The 26,559-nt window shown below is 32.1% G+C and overlaps 1 protein-coding gene and 1 pseudogene across 1 annotated transcript in view; both read left to right on the top strand.

Moving 5' to 3' along the window:
• Positions 1–1,093: 1,093 nt before the first annotated feature.
• LOC145247303 (GPI-specific phospholipase A2-like PGAP3) overlaps positions 1,094–26,559 on the top strand; it is a 177,918-nt gene continuing 152,452 nt past the window's right edge. Inside the window, exon 1 of the mRNA XM_080108924.1 lies at positions 1,094–1,277. The gene's annotated coding sequence lies outside the window, so the exon portion shown is untranslated. The remainder of the gene's footprint in view (positions 1,278–26,559) is intronic.
• LOC145247591 (5S ribosomal RNA) lies at positions 26,257–26,373 on the top strand (annotated as a pseudogene).

The raw sequence follows: 26,559 nt of genomic DNA, 5'->3' as shown, positions 1-26,559 counted from the left end.
TTAATTTTTATGTAGTGTGTGAAGAAATAGTTAAAAGTTATTTTTTTTTTGTCAAAAAATTTTAAGCAAATATTTTCAAGAAAATGTTTTAAAGGAACAAGTTTTTTTTTTTTTTAAAACAAGTTTGTTTAAAAATGTGATAATTTAATTTTTTTTAGAAGGAAAATTGGAAAAGAACTTTTTGTTTTCAAGTATTTTTTTTGTTTATGAAGGAAAATTGAAACAGACATTAAATTTTTTTTTTTTTTTTTTTTTAAGTCTCACTCGCTTTATAGTGGTATTCGGGTTATTGTTAGGATTGTAGTCTTTTTTTTTTTTTCATTTTCTGGAAAAATTGTTAAAACAAAAGTGGGTGAGTTAAGGTGTTATTATTTTTTTTTTTACCGAAATTTAGCGAAGAAGGTTCCAATCCGGATTGCTGTCTTCCGTCGACACTTCACGTTCAGTAATGGTCCCTCTTTTTGCTGGGTAGCAATTGTGAGTTTACGCTATTAACAAAAATCAATTACAGCGTCCGGTGTCTGTAGCCCGAGGCGGTCAAATTCATGTTTTGCTCTTTCTTTCCAGACTGACTTGCACATAAGACATGATTTTTTTTTTGGGGGGGGGGGACTTTTTTCCTCTTTCAATATTTATCCAATTTCTCGGCTGCTGCTCGGGAGTAGCCCTCACGCGCACGCGCGTGGAATTGAAACTCCGCGCGCGGCGTTGTGATTGGCTGATTGCCATATTACGTCAGACAGCAGCTAACCCCGAACTGTAGCGTGGCCTTGACTGTAGACGTCATGTTCCGGGCAAAGCCAAGCGCCGCTTCTTGGCCCAAGCGTACGCTGAGTTACGTCTGGTGCCTTCTCGACTCTCAAGGTCAAGGTTACAGATAAAGATTAAAGGCAAGGTTAAACGGGACAGACAGACGGATGAAAATCTAAAAAAGGCAATGTCTGCATTAAAAAAAAGGGAGAGGCTAAGAAACGCACCCTGCTAACTAACGAAGTGACTGCTGCTGATGATAGGAGCGTTGTGTACGACCGGAAGTATAAACTCGTCTCCATGACGACGATACAGTTTCTACTATCAACCGGAAGTTGTTACGACTTTCTAGTTTGGGAGGGTGCGATCTGCAAGTCGTTTTCCCCTCTCTTGTGCTCATGTATTCTTTTTATTTAAAAACGCCTTACTGGTTGGTTTTATTTCCCACCCGGATAATGGAGGTGTCCACCGTCAACAAAATTCCTGTCACATCTATTACAAAGTCAACATTGTTGCGCTAGAAGCAGGTATTTGAAACATAGATTCTACTTCGCTGTCTTTTTCTTTTCTTCTTCTTTTTTTAATGTTGAATTTATTTCTTTATTTCTTAGCAAGAATAGAATACACTCTTGTTTTTTTGTATATTGTATTTCGGTACTTTTCTAGATCAGTGCCTACGACTGTGCATATTTATATGTTGGAATCTGGAAACGAATTACAATGGTCGAAAAGCGACTACACAAAATGAAACTCTGGTTACTGAAACAAACTTAAGAAAAAATGAAATGAACACTTGATGATTTTATTTACATTGTATTTTATTTGTTACTTTTACTTATATATTTTTATTGTTACGTAATTTTTTTGTGCTTATACGCTTCGAGTACGATGTTGATATAACATTATTTAGAAAGCCATTCTTAACACGGGAAGGTGTTTTGTAACTATTCTCTACTTTCACATAACGATTTAATAAAAGGTATAGTAAAACTTGAAAATAGTTAAATAATTGGAATTCTTATTGAGATACTTGTATCATTTATCCATCTATTTATTGCGGACATTATCCTAATTGTTGCCACCTGACGAAGGCCAGAGGAATAGTTGGCCGAAACATCGTGAAAGCAACAACAAGAATATGAGGATAATAGTCTGCAATAAATAAATGGATAAATAATTGAAAATGTATATAAAAAAAAAAAAAAAAAATAGCGCAGTCAGTACAGTAAATGCATTGCATAAGCCACATTATTATTTTTTGTTTTTTTTAGGGGGGTATAATCCTTGCTATTCAGTATTTTATATGTATTTATTTATTTATTGCGTGTATAAATAGGTACTAGTGCACTTATTGATCTGTGCTGAAATAATAACGTTATTATTTAAAAAGCCATTCTTAACATGAGGAGGGTGTTTTGTACCTATTATATACTTTAACCTTACAATTGAATAAAAAACAAAACTTTAATTAAACTTGGAAATACGATTTAAAAAAATAGCGCGCAAGTGTACTAGCACCTGTAAATATTGTATTCTTTTTTTTTAAAATAATTATAAAAAGTAAACTTTGCACGATTAAAAAAACACACTAGAAAACAGTAATTGTAAAACTAAATAAAAAAAAAACCTACAATAATACAAAAAGCAACAATTTGAAATTAATACAAAAAGCAACAATTTGAAATTAATACAAAAAGCAACAATTAGAAATAAATACAAAAAAGCAACAATTAGAAATAAATACAAAAAAGCAACAATTAGAAATAAATACAAAAAAGCAACAATTAGAAATAAATACAAAAAGCAACGATTTGAAATAAATCGGCTGTGCAAAAGTGAAATGCAACAATGTTTTTTTTTTTCTGTTTCAGGAACTCTAGTTTAATTTTGTGGTTGGGGTCAACATCGGCAGCCATAAGGGTTGATCTATACAAGCACATATTTTCGGTTCGATATATAATGAAGTGAATGTATTTCATTATTTTAACTTGCATTTATTTACTATTTAAACCCAATTGAACTCCGTATTTAATTGTCGATCATTTGGATTTTCATCTCGTAAGTTGGCACTTGTGCAGTGTAGTGAATGCACTATAAAACCCAAAACATAATTTTCATTAATTTTTGGTGCCAATGAATCTGTTTCCGCACTATTTTTTTTTTTTAAATAGTATATTAAAGTTAAATCCAAAATTTACAATGTTTTTGTTTATTTGTTAGATGAAAGTACAGAATAGTTAACAAAGAATCCCTTCCCATGTTAAGAATAACGTTCTGAATAATAACGTTATTTCGGCACGATCCGACTTTTTTTTCTTTTTTTAAAAATAAGATGTCTTATCGATCGGACCCCTTTTACTTGAAGAAAAATAATCAAGTTTATTATTCGAACTACTATTTCACCTTGGTTGCTTTGCTTGTTTATATTCACAACGTTTAGGCCGATATAACCTCCGACCTTCTTCAGATGCATCTCTTCGAACTTAAGCTCGCCTAGAAGGTTCTTAAATTCAAAAAGATGGATGTGAAGTAGGTCTGAGTTTACATCAACCGAAATGTCGTGAATATAGCATCCAAGATGAGAATAGTAGTTTGAATGATGCAAATTATCTATCCGCATCGAAAAAAAATTTAAAAAGTTGGTTTTTGTCTTCCTATCTAAATAGACATTCCGTAAATGTGACGATTAATTATCGAAACTATGGAAACCTAGCTTGTAATAAATCAAAATTCAAAATGACTGTCGGGCTTTCACCACCAATAAATAAATAAATCAAATCTACATAAAAAAAAAAAATCATACTGTGAAAACTCGGTATCCTTTCTGTTATTTATGAAAGAATTTAAATGTAAATTTTAATTAAAAAAAACAAAAACAAAACTAAAAAATGAAAATTTGTATAAAAATTAAAAGGGGCGTGGCCCTTTTAAAACTTTATTAGTCATAAAACCCTAATAGTTTCCTCGTTTATTTTGTGTATGTTTTAGTATTATTGTTAACACTCTTTACTAGTCCCTAAAAGTATTAGATTCTACTATTTTAGACGATTACATGTGAACACAACAGTACAACACTATAAAAAACTAGCAAAAACAAATTATGGTGCTAATGCAGAGAGTGGATCCGCGCTATTTTTTAAAATCGTATTTCCACGTTTAATTAAAGTTTTATATGTTTTTGGTGCTAGTGCACTTATAGGTGTATCAGAATATTTGTAGGAATTTTTGACACGCCTAACACGAAAGTGAGAATAAAATATAAAAATCTCGTAATTTCTCTGTTAAAAGTGGGTTATTTATTTTCTTTATGGATTATACTTCCAAAATAAACCATTAAAGTTGTTTTAAAAGTAATAGAATTTTTTTTTTTTTTTAAACAGTAATGAATTTTCCGAACTCAATATTTTTCAATTTTTAAACTTTAAAAATCTATCAATTTTTCTATTGATTCTATTTTTACGATATTTTCAGGGTCAATGTGAAATTTTATGTTCTTTCCAATAAACCGAATATAATATTTTAGACAAACGATTTTTTTTTAATTCACGCCCCCCCCCCCATTTTCAAGTTTCTATTAAAAAGTAAATAATTAATTTACTCACAAATTGAAGAGAAAAGGTCAATAAATAATATATTCAAATTTAAAACAAAAAAACAAGTAGTGTTTTTTAGAATTTTACCTGTAAAGTTTGGAGTTTAAAACCTTTTTAAACCACGTTATTTGTTTTTTCTTTTTTTTTTTTAATGGAACCTTGGTCCTTGCTCCTTTTAATTGAAAAAAAAAATTAGGGCTTGAATTACATTTTTCGAGGAGTTATAAGCTTGGAAAGACAGGGGGTCGAATAATTCATGCCTCCCATTTTGAAATGTCTATTAAAAAGTAAATAATTAACTTATGTACCAAAGTCTTGTATATCACAAATTGAAGAGAAAAGGTCAATAAATAATATATTCAAATTAAAAAAAAAAAAAACTTTTTTTTAGAAATTTACCTGTAAAGTCTGAAGTTTAAAACCTTAAAAAAAACAAAAAAAAAAAACACTTTTTTTTTTCTTTTAATGAAACTTTGGTCCTTGCTCCTTTAATTGGAAAAAAAATAGGGCTTGAATTACATTTTTCGAGGAGTTATAAGCTTGGAAAGATGGGGTGGAATTATTCACTATTTTCACGAAATTTCTGACACACCTAACGCTTGTCTAGAATATTATTTCGGTTTATTCGAAAGAGCATACAATTTTACATTAAACCTGCAAATATCGTAAAAATTGAACCAATAGAAAAAATTTGATAGATTTTTAAATTGAAATTGAAAAAAATTTAACTCGTAAAATTTAATTGATTTCATTACGTAGAAAAAATGGCAGGCACTTTGTAAACACTGTTTTGTTTGTTTGTTTTTTAAATAAAAAATACTATTTCTCTTATTTTTTTTTTTTTTAAACTTCAATAGTTTATTTTGGAAGTATATTCCATAAAGAAATTAAACAACCCACTTTAAAAAGAGAAATTACGAGATTTTTTTTAATATTTTATTCGCAGTTTTGTGTTAAGGGTGTCAAAAATTCCCAAAAGATTCTGACACACCTAGACAAGCGTTTTCTTTTAAATTCACCCACCCCCATTTTGCAATGTCTATTAAAATGAAAATAATTAATTTTCTCACCTAAGGTTCATATATCACAAATTGAAGAGAAAAGATTAATAAATAAAATCTAATTTAAAAAAAAAAAAAAAGTTGATTTTATTATTATTATTATTATTATTATTATTATTATTATTAAGTCGAACCTCATAATTTGAAAATATTGTCCAATAAATATTGGACACTTCCAATAATTTTTTTCTATTTCATTCAATGGGTTTTTTTTGGGTTTTTTTTTTTTTTTTTAGATATTTAAAAGAAAAATTCACTGTATAAAGAAATAAAATATTTTAAATCAAAAACTCGTGTATTTCTTTAAGAGGATAAAAAAAAATGGAAAATTTGTCGAAGGATGTGTTTATAAAAGTAAACTTATGAGTGAAATGTGATCATTTTTCATGTACGGTGACCCATATGAACTATCTTTATTGTTGACAGCAAACATGTCAGAAATACAAAGGGGAGATAAGGCACATGTCAGAAATAATTAATTTGTCAACTGGAAGAAAGGGAGATAAATCGGGTCTGTGAACATCTGAGATTAGAATTTAAAATCGCGGTCTTTTCGAATACTTGCTTGAAAAACAAAATTATTTAAAACGTCCATGGAATGTAAAATATAAATAGGGACATTCTTAACAATGAAGAATGGAAGTACCCATTGATTAGTATTTTTATAGGTAAGTGATTTTTTGGAATTTATATATATTTATTATATTTGAAGTTAAAATTCGTTGAATTTCTTGAAATCTTTGTTAAAGAAAACCGATTTAAAAAAATATTGCATATTTTTCTTTTAAAACTTTTATTATTTTAAAATTTGGTTTTTGCTCCTTTTTATTATAAAAAAAATTAGGGTTTAAATTACATTTTTCAAGTAGTTATAAGCTTCGAAAGATAGCGAGTCAAATGTTTATCACCCATTTTTAATGGCGGCATCTGACACTGCTAGTGCTAGCCAATAGTGATGGACTTTCTTTTTTTTTTCTTTTTTTTTTTTACTAAAAACACAATAACAGTTGTTCTACTCCATGAAATTTTATTACTACTCTCGACATGGCAATTAAGTGATGTTGCTTTTTTGCCTAAAGCAACATATTTTAAGAAATCGATCTATCTACTATCTTAACGCAATCTTCAAAGTCTAAAATAAACAAATATTTGTTGAGCCGTCCTCTTGGATAGTCGATTCCTCTTAAATCTTCTCATTCCACAATTGGTTCCTATTCTTACGTGGTGACACTCAATGACCAATTGATATCTTTAATCTTTATCCTCGAGTGGCTTCCGGGCATTGATAAACGGTTACGTATTAGTAAAAATGTGTGTATATATATATATGCGCGTACAAAAATAGCCACTACTGATAAAATGAGAAATTACATTGTTTAATATCCGTAAAACTACTTTGCGGCAAATTTAAATACGATATTCATTTTCAGCATACACGAACATCTATAGTCATTTTAAAAGTGATTATTCAGGTGGAAATGAGTAAAAATTTACAAAAAGAGGGCAGACTTAGATACAAGGTCGGTTTTTTTTGTGTGTGGAAAATCCAGCTCCCCAAAAAGGGACGCTCTGGATAGTAACAAAAATAAAAATTGTCTCCGTCATGATGGATTTTTCCTCCACTGACCGAGGACAGAAAAGGTGAAGTGTAGCATCGAAACAGATACTAGACTGTGATCTTGGCCCGAAATGTTATGGGGAAGCGAGAAAGCAAACAGCCAACCAACCAACCTCCCTCTTACTTTTAGCATTATGTTAACGCGCTATTTTTTTAAACAATATTTTCGAGTTGAATTGAAGTTTTAAATATCGTAAAATAAATTTAAGATATTTTTATTTATTAAATTAAGTGAAAGTACAGAATGGTTAGAAAACACCCCCCCCTCGTGCCAAAAATGGGGTTCTAAAGACCCTGAACCCTTCCCCTCCCCAATCTCTTGTAGGGCCTTGTGCCTAATTTTGTTGTTTAAAAATCTTTTGTTTTTTTACTTAATTGTATTTTCAAAATTTTTAAAAGCAATAAAATATATAAACAAGATCAAAGTGTAGTATCTGTTCTTCAGACCTACACTTCAATTTCTTGTTCTGTCAGTGGAGGAGGAGGAGAAATACTTCACGACTGAGACAATTTTTATTTTTGTTCCTTTTCTCCACGTTAAAAAACGACCCTGGTGTCTAACTCTGTCCCGTGAGGAGGCATTGTAAATAGGAACATGCATAAATACCTTTTCTTTCTTTCTTTCTTTTTTTTTTTTTTTTTCGTGTTAGTGCACTTGCTGATCCGCGCTATTTTTAAAATCGTATCTCCAAGTTTAATTAAAGTTTTTTTTATTATTATTCAATTGTAATGTTAAAGTATAGAATAGGTACAAAACACTCTCCCCTCCCCATGTTAAGAATGGCTTTTTGGGGTTGTTTTACTGTACACATGATTCGAAAAAGTTGTCACAAAACAAATATATAACAAATAAATGTTATCAAAGGCAAGATAAGTTTTGTAACAACTTTTTCGAATCTGTGTACAGTAAAACAAACCCGGCTTTTTAAATAACAACATTATTATTTCAGCACGGATCAATAAGTGCACTAGTACCTTGTTTTTTTTTTTTTTTTTTATTAGGCCGAGTGTGACGTTATTTTATATAAATACTAGCAGGCCGCCCGGCGTTGCCCGGTCGTAAAATACACATATTATATTTTAATTAATACAGAAACCGAAACAAGACATACGTATGCAAGTATTGTTTTTTCTAAACAGTTTACTTCTTGTAAGTAAAAAAAAAAAAAAAAAATACTCGAGCCACGATCGAAACCAAAACCTAAAAACAGTAAGTACGATAACCATTAGGCCAATTCGACACGCTCTTTAAAAAGTGTTTTCAAAACTACGTATTCTTAATAAAGAATACGTCATGTGAACCATTCACGCATGCGCATTCGTGAAGCAGTTGACAAATAGATACAAATCAGATGCCTCCCCACATGTACTAATTTTTCGATTTTGACCCCTTCTTGGCAGCCCTTTTTTTTTCTTTCCATATGTCTGAATACCCTATATAACCAAAAGTTAAATCTGTAGATAAAAAAATTCGTTGAGTATATAGGTTGAAAAGTGTCCTCTCACACACATTTGTAGATATATAGATTATTGAACGCTAGGAGCATATTTTAGGTTTTAGTCATTTATTTTAATAAATATTAACGAACCACTCCCAGCCAGCTGTATCATCCCTCCTCGCCTCAATTTTTTGTTTCTTTTTTGGGGTGAGGTTGGGTGGGTATTTACATCCAGAAAAACTTGTGAGAAAGAAAAATTATTTAAAAAATTTAAGGGGGTGGGGAGTTTTGTATATAGCGTTAATACGCAATTATCCTATTTCAAAACCAGTCTAACTTTATGGCAGTTAAAAATATTTTACCATTAACCCTGAGAAGCGAAGTCGTCAAGTCATACGTAATTGCCTTTAAAAAATAAAACTTCAAACATTATCCCTTTTTTAAATAAATAAATAAGCCAACAAAATTTATATCCCATAGCAAAAAATTCAATTTTGTTTGCTGTCCTAAAACGCTAAAATGAAGAGGGGGGGGGGGCTCATTTTACGTTAAATTCATATCTGAAACTGATTCCCACTAAATTAAAAAAAAATAATTTGGGTACTCATGCAGAGTAATCCGTGCTGAAATAACATTATTTTAAAAGCCATTCTTAACATGGGGAGGGGAGGGTGTTTTGTAACTATTCTATACGTTAACCTTACAATTGAATAAAAAAAAAAACTTTAATTCGACTTGGAAATACGATTTAAAAAATAGCGCGGGTCAGTAAGTGCAGTTGGGCGTTGGCTAAAACAAAACGTCAGCCATTAAAGTGTCGAAAATGGAGATAAGTATGTCCCCTGTACTCGCTATCATCAAGGTGTTCATATCTAGGGGAAATGCAGCGTCCTCCAATTCTCCGTAAAAATTTTAACCTTAAATAATTTTCTATTTGATGAATTTTCGTAATTTTAGATATATTACTATTTTCGACATTACAACTACTTTTCGCTTAAAACAATACATTTATAAAAAATCGATGATGAAGAAGCACCTATTATTTTAATTCTTATAAAATTATTGAATGTAAATAGATTTGGAAAGTTTCACTGTTTTAATACGTAAAGTTTAATGCTAAAAATGACTTTCTATTCGGCAGTTTCAATGCTTCCAAATTCCTTTCAAATTTCGAAGTCACAAACTAATTCGCTTAAAATTTGTTTTCAACTACTGACAAAATATTAAAATTGTTGGTACTAGTGCACTTATTGATCCGTACTGCAATTATAACGTTATTTAGAAAGCCATTCTTAACATGGGGAGGGGAAGGTGTTTTGTACCTATTCTGTACGATTTCATAAAAACACGTATCATAAAATTTTGATTAAACTCGAAAATACTATTTGAAAAAAAAAAAAAATAGCGCGGATCAATAAGTTCACTAGCACCAAATTGTTACTTGTTTACGAAAAAAACGAAATAAAAATTTTGAATCACAAAAACGTTACGAAACTTGAAACTGAAATTGTCAGATATGAATTGTAAACGCAACGGCGTTGGCTGTTGTCATAACATTCAGCTACAGACGATCCGTTAGGCAAAAGTATGGAACCCCATACAAGCCTCAATTGCTATAAGCTCGTGTTGCGGCAAGTTTTAAAATCTGTTGCATTTAGCATTTATAAGTGAATCGACGGAATATTAATTATTACTTACTTTTATTTTATTTTTTTTTTCGACATGGGCATCACCACTTATCAAGGCCAAGAAGCCACTCGAGGATAAGGGTTAGAAATTGGACAATATAGTAATCATTAGTAACGGAAATTCGGTAAATTTGTTAACTTATATGGAACGGCTAAAACAAAAACAACCAACCAACCAATCCAACAATTATTGTGTGAATAAAAATACCTTTACTAAAGTTATAGTTTCTTAACAATTACAAATTAATATTTCAGGAATCTGTTTATCATTCAAACACGGTAGGGTTTGAATATATGGTTAAGTAGCAGGTTTAGTCATTTAGAACTAATTTAAAGCTTCGCCGCTCACTTATTTTTCGATCAAATTTCAAACAATTATTACAGTTTATAGATCACCTTCTCGGCTATATTGTGAAAAATTGTTTATCAATTTTCGTTCAGTAAAACAAGTTATGATGAATTTACTGGTGTTCAAAATCATAAAAATGCGTAAGGAGGTGAGCGACGTTTTTATGACTGATTTCCATAGCAACCACGTCGCTTCAGCAACTAGTGTCGCTACTAATTCACCACTCTCGCGAAAAGGGAAGTAACAAGTGAAATATAGAGAATGAAAGCAGACGTGTCGTGTGCCGTACATTTTTTTTTTTTTTTTTTTTTTTACATATGTGTATGTTTATGGGGCAAAAAAGTAAGACTGAAACTAAGCAAAGAACAAATGAATTTACTGGAAGCCTGGAAAAATCATGGATTACAATAGAAAAATGCGAGCATGAAAAGTAATATGGTTAAGCTTAAATATGGAAAAGTAAAGGACTAGTTGTTAAAACTGGAAAAGAAAAGGACAAGATATTCTAGTAAAAAATATAATAAATTTATAACTTAAAATATTGCGGCATTAAGAATTTTTTTAAATTCAATTTATAACATTATACAATCAATTCTAGCATTTTTCTATCGTAATTCAATATTGTCAACAAAAATATAATATCAAAAATATTTTGATTTTTTTTTTTTAACAATAACAATTTCAAATGTAACAATGTTTACTTAGATATTTTTTTAATATTTATTAAAAGAAAAACATTTGATAAAATGTTTACGAAAATTCTAATTTATATTTAAAAGCAGTAGTTAAAAGAAAACTTATACGAAAATAGACATTTGAAAAGATTTACAAATATTTTCGGAACTGTTAACGATCGTTCGTTTTCATGAAAATATCTGTAAATAATTTAAAAAGCGTTTACTTGAAAAAATAAATATGAGATACATTCATGGAAGTAAACAAAAGAAAACTGTTGACAAATATTCTTATGGTTGTGTTGACAGTTATCTGTCCTGTGTCGAAACATAGACGTCATAGCCACCAAAATGTCACGTGACTTATTTTCATGTAAAATGGGATCTCGGGAAATGACTGATAGTGAAATGAAATGCGTTTTAATTAGTGTTGACTGTTGCGATGATTAATCTGAACCAGGAATCAGAAAAATCTTAACTTTCTGGGGTATCTGAATCGGAAAAATTTGTGCCTATTTTCCGATACCAAAAACGATTCTTTTAGTGATCCTTTTTTTTTATTTAAGATTCTTATTTTTTTTTTTATTTAATTTAAAACAAAATCTTCCACTGCTGGTAGTAATAAAAAATATTTTTTTGATTTTTAAACTGCCAGTAAAGATAAAGGCTATAGATTCCCCCTCCCCACAAGTGTGTTTGTATGGTTGAGGAAATATATGCACATCTAACATGTGTTTTTATGGTAACCAGGAAAAAATAACAATTTTTTCAGTAAATATTTAGGGATTTAATTTAGTACGGAATTGATAATTGTATCAGAATCGGGGGGAAAAAATATTGGAATCGTCCAATCACTAGTTTTTTTTGTTTTTTTTTTTAATTTTTTAAGTTTTTTTGTGTGTGTCTTACTTCAATTTTTGGCTGTTCTTTTTAAAAAGAAACAAGAACTAGTCACATATTGTTGAGTCCTATCATTATTTTGTTTTTGAAATTTTGGGGCCATTATTGACACTCCGAAGGCAGCCTGTTCATGTTGGCCATGTTGTTGTCGATTTAACTTACCAAGTATGTATTGTTTTTCTTGAACCGAATAAAAGCTTTAAAATATGTTAAAACACACCAAACTTATCCAGGAAGTAGAAGAGTAATTTATGTTGCCTTCGGTATTTGTTGTATATTTAGTTTTTTTTACCCATTTTTTTTTTTTTTTTTTTTTTGTGCGTCTCTTTGCTAAATCCCCCAATACCGTAAAACTTGAATTTAACTTGGGGGTGGGTGGGGAAAGCACGGTACCATCTCTGCATAATTACCGTTTTTACTCTTTTAAGAACACCCCCCCTCTCCACCTCAAACAAAATACTTTCTTCAGTTTTTTCATAATCACGTGTTTTTGTAAATGTCTCTTGGTAAGGATCGGTCGCGTTTTCTGCTAAATTTAAGTTTGCTGTTTTTTTTTTTTTTTTTTTTTTTTTTTTTTTTTTTTTTTTTTTTTTTTTTTTTTTAGGGTTTCCTCTCGAAAGTGACTCGACTTCTGTTCCCGTTGCTCGCAATATCATACCATACACGACATATTTGTGCAAAATTAGAAACTTTTTTCTTTTTTTTTTTAATCTCAAGAATCCATTCTCCTACTAGGAGATGGCGAATGTACTCCCTTCCCTTTTCGGCTCTTTCTTTAAATATTTACTTTTGCTTTCAGGTTAAGATCTTAGAGTAGCGTCTGTTCGGTTTCGGTAAGCTATGCACCCTGTAACATTGCGCGTGTGAAAACATCAGCAGCAGTCGTAGCATAGATGACTAACGGAAATATTAGCTACAGCAGTTGTCTTAGCACATATGCAAATTAAGCAAGTGTGCACGTGTTGACGTCACGGGAGGAGGAGGAAAAAGGACAGCACATGGTTGAGCAAAAAAAAAAAAAAAAAAAAAAAGCAATGGTGCCAAGAAGGTGGATGTGAGGTCGAGTGAGAAAATGCTGGCTATGGCCGACGTCATGTGGCGGGGAGAGAGACGTTTAAAAAGCATATGTAATATGGCAGAGATTATAAAAGACTTTTGAAAAATAATGAAATGCGTTATATTGTTGGAAGAACCACAAATAAATGCATTTCATTTGTACTGTGGAAAAAATGCTAAATGTCTGTTTATTTGTTCCTGCGATGGTACCAGACAACGTGTGGGTCCGAGCGATTGAAATGTAATAACCCGGTTAAAGTGTAACGATTACGTTATACACCCAAGCATTATTTCCTCCTGGTGGAATGGTATGGGTTTATTGACCTGTTGCACAAGGCATTATTATTGGAGTAATGCTGACTGGACTATACACTTATTTTTCTTGCCAATCAAGTATTTCTCTTAAGATTAAGTTTTATTAAATTGGCCAAAGATTTTAAGTTTTCAGAAAATATTTACCTCCCTTTTTGAAACAATTAGAACTCTCCTGTTTTTAATTTTTTTTTTTTTTTTTTTTTCAAAATTCAGTTTTCACTAATTGGTTTCACAAACTATTTTCATTAACAATTAATTTTCTACTTTATTGTTTTTCGTAATTTTTGGATATGTTCATTACTGTGACATGACGATTCAGTAGATACTATTGGTTTCACTTGAAATTGAACATTTCAATTTTCGAATTTCGCTACAATAACGAAGACAATAACTTAGACAATTATAAAGTACAGTGACAAGAATGACCATAAGCACACTTTTGAATAGCCTTATGCCTGATTTGTTTCGATTAATGTAAAGACTTTATGAAATACATTTTTCAAAGTATATTATCTCTTGTATTCTCAGAAGTGCTGTGGAGTTGCATAACTCCCCCCCCCCCCCGAAATAAATAAAAAGAAATACACTACCAAATAATGTAAATAAACTTTTGTTTATTTTTGTTAAAAGAAAATAAATTACTTCTTTAGTGTGCGCAAAGGTGGCAGTCGGAATGAAAGAAGGGAGGAAGTAGGTGAAGACTTGAGAGCGAAGTGAGAGAAAGAGAGAGTCAAGCAATGTTCTTTGACGCACGAGAAAAGCTGTCATTTCAGCTACTGAATTCGCTCGGCGAGCGTGCGACTTGTCTTTCTGCTGGTGTCTGAGGTCCCTCTTCTTGCCTTTTATATTTCTTTAGAGGCTCCCAGAGGCTTGCAGAGAAATAAGGGGGTTTTTTTTCTTTCTTTTTTTTTTAATCGAGCCCTGATTGGTCAAAAATTCATATTTTTGATGAAAAAAAAAAAAAAGTGCCTTCAACTACGTCGGCCATTTCTCAAGCGTCCTGCTTTTTGGCCCAAGAGGTTTGGTGTGGGTGAATGCTGTAATTCCCGCGCAAATGAATTTATAAATGTTAATGTGTGTATGTGTGTGTATCTTGGAAAAATGAAATAAGAAACAGCACAGAGGTGTGAAAATATTTTAGAATGGGTTCTTTTCGCTTCTTTTTGTTTCAAATTGAGTGCTCCTTTTCCTTTGCATTAAAAAAAAAAAAAAAAAGACAAACTTATATCTTATTTTGTGCTTATGAGGAGCGGCGGCATGGCATGCGTAGGTTTGGTGATTTCCTGGCTTGGGACCAACTCCTTCATTGTATGTCCAAAGACTAAATCCTAGTACTGATAAATAAAAAAAAAAAAAAAAAAAAAACCAGGATAGTTTGAATATGATCGGATGTGTGTCCCCCAGCCCCCTGCTTCCCAATTTGGATGACTGGGGACCAGTGCATGCCACTAGGGGAAAAGAACGTCACACATGAACCCCTTTCAAGTGGTTTACTCTGTTTATCCCACCACCTACCACCACCCCATTAGTTCCAATCGACCAATCTTTCGACTTTCAGAATATTTATTGATAAGTTTCAATGGGTTCCTCAGCTGGGCTGGTTGCGATAAGTGTTTTTGTGGAACATGTGTTGCCCTATATATTGTTTGGTTCATTTTTTTATTCTTTTTTAGTTTTAGTTTTATTGAAGGGAAAAACAAATTGGGTTAGATTTTTATTCACTGGTGCTACCAGATCAGGCTGTCTGAAGATATCGGCTACCTGAGACGAAATGCACAAAATATTCGTTTTGTTGTTCTTTTTTCCTTTTCCAAAACTCTATCATGTTCTGCAAAGCCAAAAACAAAAGCAACATTTTTTTCTACAAAACAACCAAACCAAATAAATATTTGAAGATATAAACAACTCGAAGCATAAAAACTTTTTTTTTTTTCAAACTTACTTAATTCACTATTAAATAACCAAATAATTAAAATAGGATTGATATGACATCAAATAAAATGACCAAACCAAATTTGATTCTTCACTGTCAACGAAAATACAAATGAAATGCTATATTTTCTTGTGATTACGCAAATATCATGGAAATTCCTAAAAATTAAAAAAAATTATAGTTCTCTCATTCTGTCTGTTCCTTCAAATCTCTTCCTTTCAAGGAAATGTAACAAATCTCTCCCTTTCAAGGGAATGCTGAATATCAAATTGTTTATACATGTATAAAAGTGAGAATGTGTGTGTGAGAGGACAACTCTCAACCTATATACTCAACGAATTTTTGATCTTACAAACTTGAAATTTGATATATAGGGTATTCAGACATGTGGCAAACGTTCTAATAGATTTTCACCTGGAAAAAACGGCTGCTAAAGGGTCAAAATTGAAAAATTGGTACATGGGAGTGACCAGATTTTTATCTGTTTGTCAACAGTTTCACGACTGCGCATGCACAAATCGTTCATATGAAAACTTCCTTATGTTAAGAACAAGTAGGTTTAAAAACACTTAGACGTGGTAAGCTAGCCTAATGGTTATTGTACTAGACTCTCTGTCTTTAGGTTTTGGTTTTGATCTTAGTTTGAGTTTTTTTTTTTTTTTACTTACAAGGAGTGAACTGTTTAGAAAAAACATACTCACATGAACATGTCTGAGTTTCTATCTGTTTCTTTTTTTTTTTTTTTTGCTTAAGAATTGAACATTACGTCTGATACCAGGCAGCGCCAAATACATCTACTAGTAATTATATATGTTCTCAACTTCCATCGAAGCTGCAAATCTTAATTTCTTTTGTTCTGCACCACACTAAGCTTACATTCCTCCAGCTTCCGAACATGGAGACAATATCTTTCATGCTAACATGTCGCTAACAAGGAGCCAACCTTTTGTTTGACTGGCTCTGTCAAACTCCTACTCGTCTATGTATATATATAAATCTTTGTTTTACTCTTTGACCACGTGACTACCTCTGACGAAATCTTCTCTATATCTCTTAAGCCATTATCTGTAATATGGCTAAAGAATCTGTCACCTTATCTTTGTCACATATTTAGATCTATTATCCTAACTTTTTGTTTATGTTTTTCGTAGCAGCACCAGAAAGTGTATATTATGTTGGCATGTATATAAATGTACATTGATATAAGAGTTTCTTCATTCATAATATTCCTTATAGATCTATGTATAATTGTTTACACACGTACATTACACATATAAGTACAGTTTCAACAGGGCATATAACATTTTACAAACAGTTCCTTATAGCAAAAGCACGGATTATCTGCCTGGGGAATTATTTATTTTCCCAAACAGGAAAACATCATCATTCATCTGGAGTCTTGATTAATGAACCTACCAAGGCTGAAATGAACATCCATCCCAAGAAATGACCAACAAGCCACCGGTTGTATTTTCAGACAATTTTTATTCCAAATGCTTTCACTTTGGAAGATTACACGCATGTTAGATTCTACTTTTACCGGCATACAGGGCCATACGGTTCCATTTCCAGTGCTACAGCTCTCTCCAGCTGTCTGCCTGTCTTTTCTTGTGTTCATCAGACCTCCTGCTTTTATTGACAATTTTTTTCTTTGTTCCATCAGAGGTCAATAGGTGTGTACAAAGTCCGGCATGGAATCTCTTTGTTCGTGGTGTTTCTTTGTTATCTGCTAACCTGGAATTTATGTGTCTCCAAATTCTAAAATTATAAATTTTTAAAATAAATATTTTATCTTTCTAAAATACCCAATTCGTTTTGATAACATTCTTTTTGCCATCCAAACATTTTTCTATTCATAATTGCCCATTATTAGGTACTTGATGTTTTCCGGGAGTATAACCCTATATACCCCAGGCCGCATCAGTCGCTATCCTGGTTCACGGGAGTATACTTGTGATGTACTTCTGGCCATGTTCGTTGCTCCCAGCTCACAGGACCATAGATGCAACCCAGCATCTTGTCTAGTGGTGGACCCCTCAAGGGTGATCAGACTCTCACTGGTTACCGGAAAATACCTCTTTGCTGCTCAGGGCACGTGAAATGTGCATGACCCTAAGTCTATATGGCAACATTGTCCACTTTGGCCGTCACTTTGACTTTGTGCTAGATCTGGTCTCTCTTCCATCGTCTGGCATCAGGGCATACCTGAAATAAACTGCATCTTCATTTAGTCCGGCCGTCGAGAAACAAATAAAAACTCTAGTTCATTTTCTTATAAACCGAACAAAATAATTATTTATAAATCATTTTAAGATATTCAGGGTACACTTGTTTAGAGTTGAGTTCTTTAAGTTCCTAACAGCTTTGTGGTGAAGGTTGTATAACTTAAGTTCATTTAGTTAATTTCCCAGCTAAGAACAAGAGCTTTTCAACTTAGCTCTTATGGGGGTTTCTGGCCCCCCGCCCCACCAGGCAGGAGGCCATGGCAATGTGCATTCTATGATGCTACCCAGCAAAAGACTCCTATTTCTAAAAATGCAATCGTTTTTATTAAATCGGCTTCTTCCCCCTCTGTCATTTGAAGATTACTTCTTTCTTTTTGCCTCTAAACCTCTTCTTTCTCTTTCCCATTATTTTATAGTCTTTTTCTTTTCTTGTGAATCTCTTCTTTCTCTTTTGTACTCGTATCTCTCTTCAGTTCTCTTTTTCACCTTTTTTCTCTTTCTCTTCAACCCAATTTACGTTTCTCTCAAAGAAACTGTATTATCTGTCCAAACTAACTTATCACTTGCTTGGTGGTCTGAAACTTAAATACAACAGGTGGACCAAATTGCAACATCTCCCAGACACCAAAGCAGACATTTTGATTCTAAGTTATTGTACTTGTCTCCCTCAATTAGTTATTTAAAATTAATTTTTACCAAACCCAACTAGAAAAAAAAAATCCCTTTTTCCAAAGAATCCTATTATCAGATTTATATTTTCCTTTCATTGAAACAGATATTATTCTTCCGATGGATACAATCTCATAAACATCTGTCTTTCCTTGACCAAGTCTCAGTATGCCCCACCCTAACCATACCTTATCCTCTCTCATCTTCATCTAGCTGAACGGGATACCTGGCATCGCCCAGGATCTCGTTACAGGAGACCAAGAGTATAACAGTAGTAGATTCAGGTTAAAGAGGAAGACTAAGGAAAACATAAAACGTGCTAAAATGAAGCTGAGGGATAAAGACTTTGTCAGAGGAGGGTACCCGGCGTTGCCCGGGTGTTTGGAGGTGTGTGTAAAAAAAAAAAAAAGTTTTAGTAGGAAGGTAGGCTTGAATCCCAAAGCCTTGACGCGAAGGTGGAAACGAAAGGGGGAAAAAAAGCCAGTCACCTAACCATCTCGGCCATGAGGGAGAGGAACTGATAAGGGCGTTATATGAAGGTTTATGAAGCGAAATAAACAGGTGCGAGGAAGTGGCGTGGTGTCTGACCTAGTTTTGCGCTGCAAGCCAGATCATTTGTGTTCGCTTTTCAAATACGCGGTGAGCTGATAAAATTCGGGCTAATTAAATACACACGTAACCCCTGTTGTTAAGTCATAGTTATTATGATTTAGGCGCGATATAAAATGTTTTAAGTATGAGCAAGCCTGAAGGCCTGGGAAAAAAACCTTTCATGGACATACACACACACACACACACACATTTTTGCTTTTATCTATATAGATGTTCAGTGCATGTTGCATGTAAAACAGACATTAAACCAAATACAATGAACACACATGGCGAAGAATATAAATGAAAAAAAACGAAAGAATCTGTTTATAAAACACGCATTTATTTCTCACAGAGCTGATGAGGGTCTATGTGTGTGAATGATACACATACACGTTAATAAAAAAAAAAAAAAGGGACTGATGATAATGGTAAGGTTTGTCAAAGACAAATGAAAGTGAATACATAAAAGGGGTGAGAATTGCAGACATAATTACTAACAGAAGAGTTTTAAATTCAAAGTCTCTAAACACACTAAAAGTGTATGAATTGCCAGGGTAAACAATTTTATGACGAATACATGGACTATGCAAAGTAAATACAACTTTGATACTATCAGGAATGAATGCTTCAACCAGTACAGAAGGAGCTATGCTGAGATGACCAGTTGTCTGGGTGTCTTGTCTAAACTGTGACTAAAAAGTTAGATCTGATGAAAAAGTGTCAGTGGTGTGAAAAGTGTGAAAAGTGAAAAATGTAGTGGAACGCATAACACATCGATGCAACTCAGTTAACAGCCAGAAACGGAGCAAGCATTGTTTTCCATCACGCAGCTCATCACCTGGAAGGAGAGCTAATTTGCAATACTTCCTGCCTCTCTGTAATAGTTCCTGCCTTTCTGCTTGGGTTGGAGAGCTGAGGATCTGAACAACAGAAACAGAGCTGCTGACATTGGGTTAGCAGCAGCAGCCATATGCAAATGACCAAGCTGGCTGTGCAATGTATAGACAAAAAAGGATGTGTTCAGAGACGCAAGTATTCAAGATATGTTTGAGACATAGAGGGTTCGAGACGTGTTTGATACCTGAGAGAACAGACGTGTTGCTTGCCTGGCCTGAGAGCAACGGGGAAAAACATGTCTTAAACATGCTTGGACAAAGAGAGAGTACCATTTGTTCGACATAGCAGAGTCTTTTTAAGCACATTGGAGTACAAGAAGACTTTTGAACAAAAGATGAGGTGTTATTCTGGAAAGTACCTGTAAATAAATGTCTGTTTCTTTTTTTATTATTATAGAAAAAAGCGAGTTGAAATCTTGTCTTGTCTTTGGTTCCTTGCGATTGTCTGCATACAGTATGTGGGTGCTGACCCGAGTGTTGGCATCTGATGACTTTGATACACAACAGTCATCACAAACAACTTAGTTTAGCTCTCGAGTCTACAAGTAGTTGGCCTTCAATGATAGAATTGTGATTGGTTTCCTATCTTGTGCGATCTTGCTCTGGATTCCCATACATGGACCGTCATGCCATGATTTGGGAGGTTGTTCTTAGGGAAGAAATCAGTTTGACCCAACCACAATGAACAATTCCGATTCATTTCTGGCGTTTGTGTGCTGAGGGTATTTGTTGTAATGCAGTCAAGTTGATGTCAACCGTAGTGGAGGGACGGAAATAATTGAATAGGCTTGTTTGAAGCAGCAGTGAATGTTGTTTTATGTATACTCTTAATTGGATAAAATCCCTTTCTCATCAGTGGAATGGTGTATCCCTGTGCCAGTTTTACAAGTATTTTAATGGAATGTGCTCTGACGAATGCATTACACTTGCGCGCCCCCTCGACGTACATGCCTCCAACAAACCCGTTTAGCAACAAAATCCGCCCCCTCCACCCGATGTCCCTAGATGCCGAAAAGCTTTCTAGTCTAACAGCTTCTTTCTTCGAACTCCTAGACTAGTTACCTGCTTCCCTGACTGTACTAACATGGCGTGACGAAGTTTAAATATAATGTAAACCGACGTTTCTCTCCTCTCTTCTAAATATGTTTTTTAAATATGCCTTCGTTAGGGTGAAAATGACTAAAAAAAAATAATAATAATAATAATAATAAATAAATAAATAAAATAAACTTCCAAAAAACCAGTCCAGTCAATGTCATCAATTGTGAAAATGTAATGTTTCTACAAGTATTTTGTTTAATTTTCGATCTTTGAGTGATTATGGAGGGTCCAGATGACGGTAACGAAACTGCTTTTTTTTTTCTCTCTCTCTCTCTCTTTCGTACCAACTCAACAAACTTCACACTAATTTTATTTCAAAGTAAATATACGCTTTAAAATAAGTTAAAACACAACAAACTTATCCAAGTAGAAGAGTAACTTTTCTTGCCTTTGGTAACATTTGTTGCATATTTACTTTTTTTTTCATTTTTTTTTTTTTTTTTTTTTTTAACCTATTGCAACAAAAAAAATGCTCCTTGCCTGAAGACTGGATATAATGAAAGCATCTCTATTTCTTTTCCTCCCCACGAGGGCAAAGTTAGATACAAGATTTGTTTTTAATTATTTTTTAAAATATTAACATGGTTTTCTTTAGCCTTTTGGCTAGGAGTAAGTGCAGTATCTGTTCTGATATTATATTTAATCTTTTCTGACCTTAGAAGGAGAAATCCTTCTAGACTAAAACAGTTTTTATTGTCTCTATCCAAAGTAACCTTTTAAAGGAGCTGAATGTCCTATACATTAAAAATCAACCTTGTTTTTAAGTATAGTCTTATGCAATGTTTTGAAATAGTGCTGGGTGGCATTTTGTTTTATAGATCCCTTTAAATTAAAAAAAAAAAAAATCAGTCTATTTTGAACTTTTCAGCTCTAGGATGGTCGATTCAATTAATAATTTTAAAATGACCAAACAATGCAGTAATAATATAACCTAATTATTATAATAAACCATATATATATATATATATATATATATATATATATATATATATATATATATATATATATAATTCATATAAAACTAGAACTAATTTGGTTAAAATAATGTTTCAATGCCAACCATCTTAAAGCTGAAAAATTCAAGATAACCCAGAATTATAAACAAAAATAAACTCTGTGATAGAAATTGACCTAGATTGGAAACACTTTTGAAGACAATAGTAATACAGAGGTGAAAAAAAGTATTTTTCAGCAAATTTGGCCTTCCGTATTTTGACAATCGTCACGGTGATGACTGCGTAATCGATTCGTGGTTTGTTTGAATGCAACATTAACCTCAGTGTTATTATCACAGAATGCAGTTGCATGTCTGGGTAATAATAATCATAATCTATCCATAAATTATTCGTGATTATTACCGTTATTAATCATTAATGTCTGACTTCCTCTCATTACGAAGTATTGCAAATACTACTACTTCATATACTATTTGGTATGGAAGGCGGCTCATGCAGTAATGACGGTTTGGGGGTTGGCTAATATTCACTTGATGCACGTTCTTATTTTCTATTTAGCTGGCATATCGAAATACAGCAATGATAACATACCTTTGTATTCGCATAAAAATAAAGAAATCACAACAAATAGAATGTGTAGTAAGGTAAGGAGAACGTAAAAACAGCATTTTTATTTATGGAAGCCCTCCCTCTCCCCTTCAAAAGTACGAACTTGAGTGCTACTTTACTGCTACTAAGTCGTCAAAATAAAAATTTAAAAAAAAAAAAAAAAAAATCGGGTTGGGTAAAATTTTATCCTTTGCCCCCATGATGTCAATAAAAAATTAGATTTCATTTATTTTTTTCGTGCGATCATACGCCAAAACCCCGGAAATGTAAAAAAAAAAAAAAAAAAAAAAAAAAAAAAAAAGAATTAAATAATAACTTTTACTATATAAATATAAAGCTTGTTGAGATATTCGACAAATCAACTTTTTAAATCTATCGTTTTAAGCAAAAACAATACTTGTCATATCGAAAATAGTAATATATCCAAAAATTACGAAAATTCATCGAGGAGAACAATGCTATTGTGTTTTTAGTAAAAACAATTCTATCGCTAAAGACAAATGTTGCAGCCATGAACAAGCAATCTAAAATATTCGTTCAGAGTTATGTCCCCTGCGTGTAGACTCTTAGTCTACTTTATAACGTCTAAGAAAAATGCAATTTACTCAATTTTCAGTAAAAATCACTTTTAATTATAAATAACTGTCTACTCGATGAATTGTAATTTTTGGATATATTACTATTTTCGACATGACAATTTAGTATGTAATATTGTTTTTGCTTAAAACGACGTATTAAAAAAACAAAACAAAAAAAGCAAAACAACAAAAAAATCAATCTGTCGACTCCATCTTACCAAACACCAAACATAACGTAAAATTATCACCCACTTCCCGATTAGAAAACTTTATTGATCAGGTTTCCTGAGAACATAGCGTTAGAAACAAGGAGTTATTTTTCCCCATATTTTTAAAAGCGTCAGTTGATTAAATGTTAGCAACAGATTTTATTTTATTAGTGAGTGGTGGTGGGGAAACAAATAAATGAAAATGGTTACTCGTTCTACCTTACGGTTACTGGTCAGGAAGTGATTGTTCATTTAAAATTATTGTATAATAAACTGGATCCTCCACTCTAAATTCTAAAATATTAAAAACACACACTGTACATTTTGAAAATATATATGGTAAGTAAGCTACACGAAATTTTCCGTGTTTCATTCTTGTGCGAATTCATCAGGCTAATGCGTGGAATTGATCAATTTCATGCATTAGCCTGACGAATCCTAACGAGAATGAAACCTGGAAAATTCTGTGTAGCTTAATTGCTATATGTATTTTCAAAACTTACTACCTACCTCTACTTGTGTATTAAGCACTATTAAAGTAAATACTGAAAATATTTACATAAAATTATATATATATATATATATATATATATATACTAGCTGTACCCTGCCACGTGTTGCTGTGGCTTAATTTGGTGTAATGGAAAATTCTAGTAAAAAGAGAAAATGCATGTTTCTTATATTCTTAGTACAGCAATCCACTCCAAAAAGTAAGTCGAAAATGAAAAAAAATGGTACTCTTGCAGAATTGGATCCGGATCCTCGGGAGTTACCGTCAATCATGGCTTAGGCTCGACCAATATTCAGTGGATTAAGCCGAACATTGCTGAAATGTTAAAACGCTAAATAGTTTTTTTTTTTTTTTTTTTTGTATTCAAAAATGTAAGTTTTTAATTTTTATTTGGGCGAGGGGGGGGTACTATACACAGATTCGAAAAAGTTGTCCAAAAACAAATGTGAAAGCAAAGGTAAGGTAAATCATGTTTCTACCTAACTGGATAACTTTTTAGTGTTTTTATTTAATGTAAAATGTTTAATCGGCTCGAAAAACTCAGTGTTTATCAATGTATTTGAAAAAGACGAGTGGTGAAATGACGATTTTTATAGGTTTTCGACTATGCTGAATACGAAAATCTCATTGAAATTTTGCAGAAATAAGTAGTTATCGAGATATGAATAGTTGTTTTATGCATTGTATTCTTTGGCGGCCATCTTTTTTACACTTGTAGATTTATGACACGCGCATAAAAAAGATGGCCGCCAGAGATTACAATGCATTATACAACTTTTTATATCTCGATAACTACTTATTTCTGCAAAATTTCAATGCGATTTCCGTATTCAGCATAGTCGAAAACCTATAAAAGTCGTCATTTAAAAAAAAATTGTGGAGGTGGACCTAATCTAAAAATTTACCTTTTTTTATTCAATTGTAACGTTAAAGGACAGAATAGGTACAAAACACCTTCCCCTCCCATGTTAAGAATGGCTTTTTAAATAACGTTATTATTTCAGCACGGATCAATAAGTGCATGATGAGTACCCAATTTCTTTAATAAAGAAAAAACATTCATATTTTCTTATGTAAAACAACCTCTGTTAAAAAAAAAAGAAAAAAAGTGTACTTTCAATTTTGTTAAAAAAGGTTTTAAAAAAAAAAAAGAAAACAACAAAACATTAATCGGTACTCATGCACTTATTGATCCGTGCTGAATAAAAAAAAAAAAACTTTAATTAAATGTGGAAATGCGATTTAAAAAATAGCGCAGATCAGTAAGTGCATTAGCACCGATTTATTATTTAAGCACGTTACCAATCTGTAAATTTTCTTTAAAAAAACTGTACTTTTACCTAACAATATATAGTTTTAATAATAAAAAAGTTCATATTTTCTTATATCGAAACAACTGTTTAAAAAAACAAAAACAAAAAAACAACTTCAACTTTTATGCTTCAACTCAAAGCGCGAGCGAGCAACTTTTTTTTTTTGCCTGATATAATAAAGAAAAAAAATTTTAAATTAAAAAAATTTGGAAGATAAAAAATGAATTTAAATTTTTTAAATGGAATTTTTTTTTTTTTTTTACTTATCGAGTAAACAGAAAATGAAATCTAATTTGTCCCGTCAAATCGTGGTGTATGAAACGAATTGAAATGGAAGTTCAGTTCTACCAACAAAAACAGGTCAGCAGTATGGGCTTACAAAAAATATTTTTATTTTATTTAATATTTTTATAATTGGCGATGTTAATTTATTTTAATAACATAGAAACATCCCTCGACTTTAAAGATGTGTTGTCTGAAAATTTCAAATAAATTGGTAATGTAGAAATATGGTTTTATCGATTTTGAACGAACCAAGAATTACATTTTCATATATATATATATATATATCTATATATATATCTATATATATGAACACAAATTTAAGACTATAAATTGTATTTTACATGAATATATTATTCGACAGGATACTCAAATAAGGTATATTGAAATTTCCTTAATCCGCACAGGTTCAAAGAAATGCGTTTTTCTCATCAGAGGAAAAATATTAGCAAATGAATATTGTAGCAAATCTATGAATTTGCTAGTACTTGCATAGATTGAAACAGCATTACATGAAAATTAGTCATAAATGCAAAAAAAAAAAAAAAAAAAAAAATTTGTGCAAAGAGTTTATAAAATAAGGAAAAGATTTTTTTTAAAATAAAATGATAGGAAACAATGTTCACATATGAAGAATCCAGAATTATACTGTTGACAAATAGATTCAAATTAAAATCCAAAATGTGTATAATCCAGGTTTGTAGAAAAATCCGTTTCCAAGCAGCTGAGGAATAAAGATTATTTCGAATTGTTAAAGTTTTGTTCGCTTATGGACAATTTAGTCGGCAGAACAACTCCGTTAATTATGTGTGTGTGTGTGTGTGTGTGTGTGTGTATATATATATATATATATATATATATATATATATACGGCTATATATATATGTGTGTATATATATATGTGTGTGTATGTATATATATATATATATATATATATATATACGGCATAATCACGTTGACACACCGGTTCTCGTCAGATCACCGAAGTTAAGCAACGTTGAGCCTGGCTAATACCAGATGGGTGACCATTTGGGAATTCTAGGCGCTGTATGTGCTCTCCGCTTATCTCGGCATTGTTTCCAGTCGTCTTGTACCTCAACTTGCCATTGGTATGCAACAATGTTGACTCAGGAGAGGCGTGGTTAGAGATTGCGCAAGTCTTGCCACACAAATTTCACGCGCAGGCACCCTTACAGTGGGTATCCATAGTCTGTCAAGACTGATGGAAGCCTTCATATAT

Source organism: Euprymna scolopes, chromosome 25 (genome assembly GCF_053919585.1).
Source record: "Euprymna scolopes isolate OS-2025 chromosome 25, ASM5391958v1, whole genome shotgun sequence".
Taxonomy (NCBI): domain Eukaryota; kingdom Metazoa; phylum Mollusca; class Cephalopoda; order Sepiida; family Sepiolidae; genus Euprymna; species Euprymna scolopes.
This window is presented reverse-complemented; position numbering and strand designations above follow the sequence as displayed.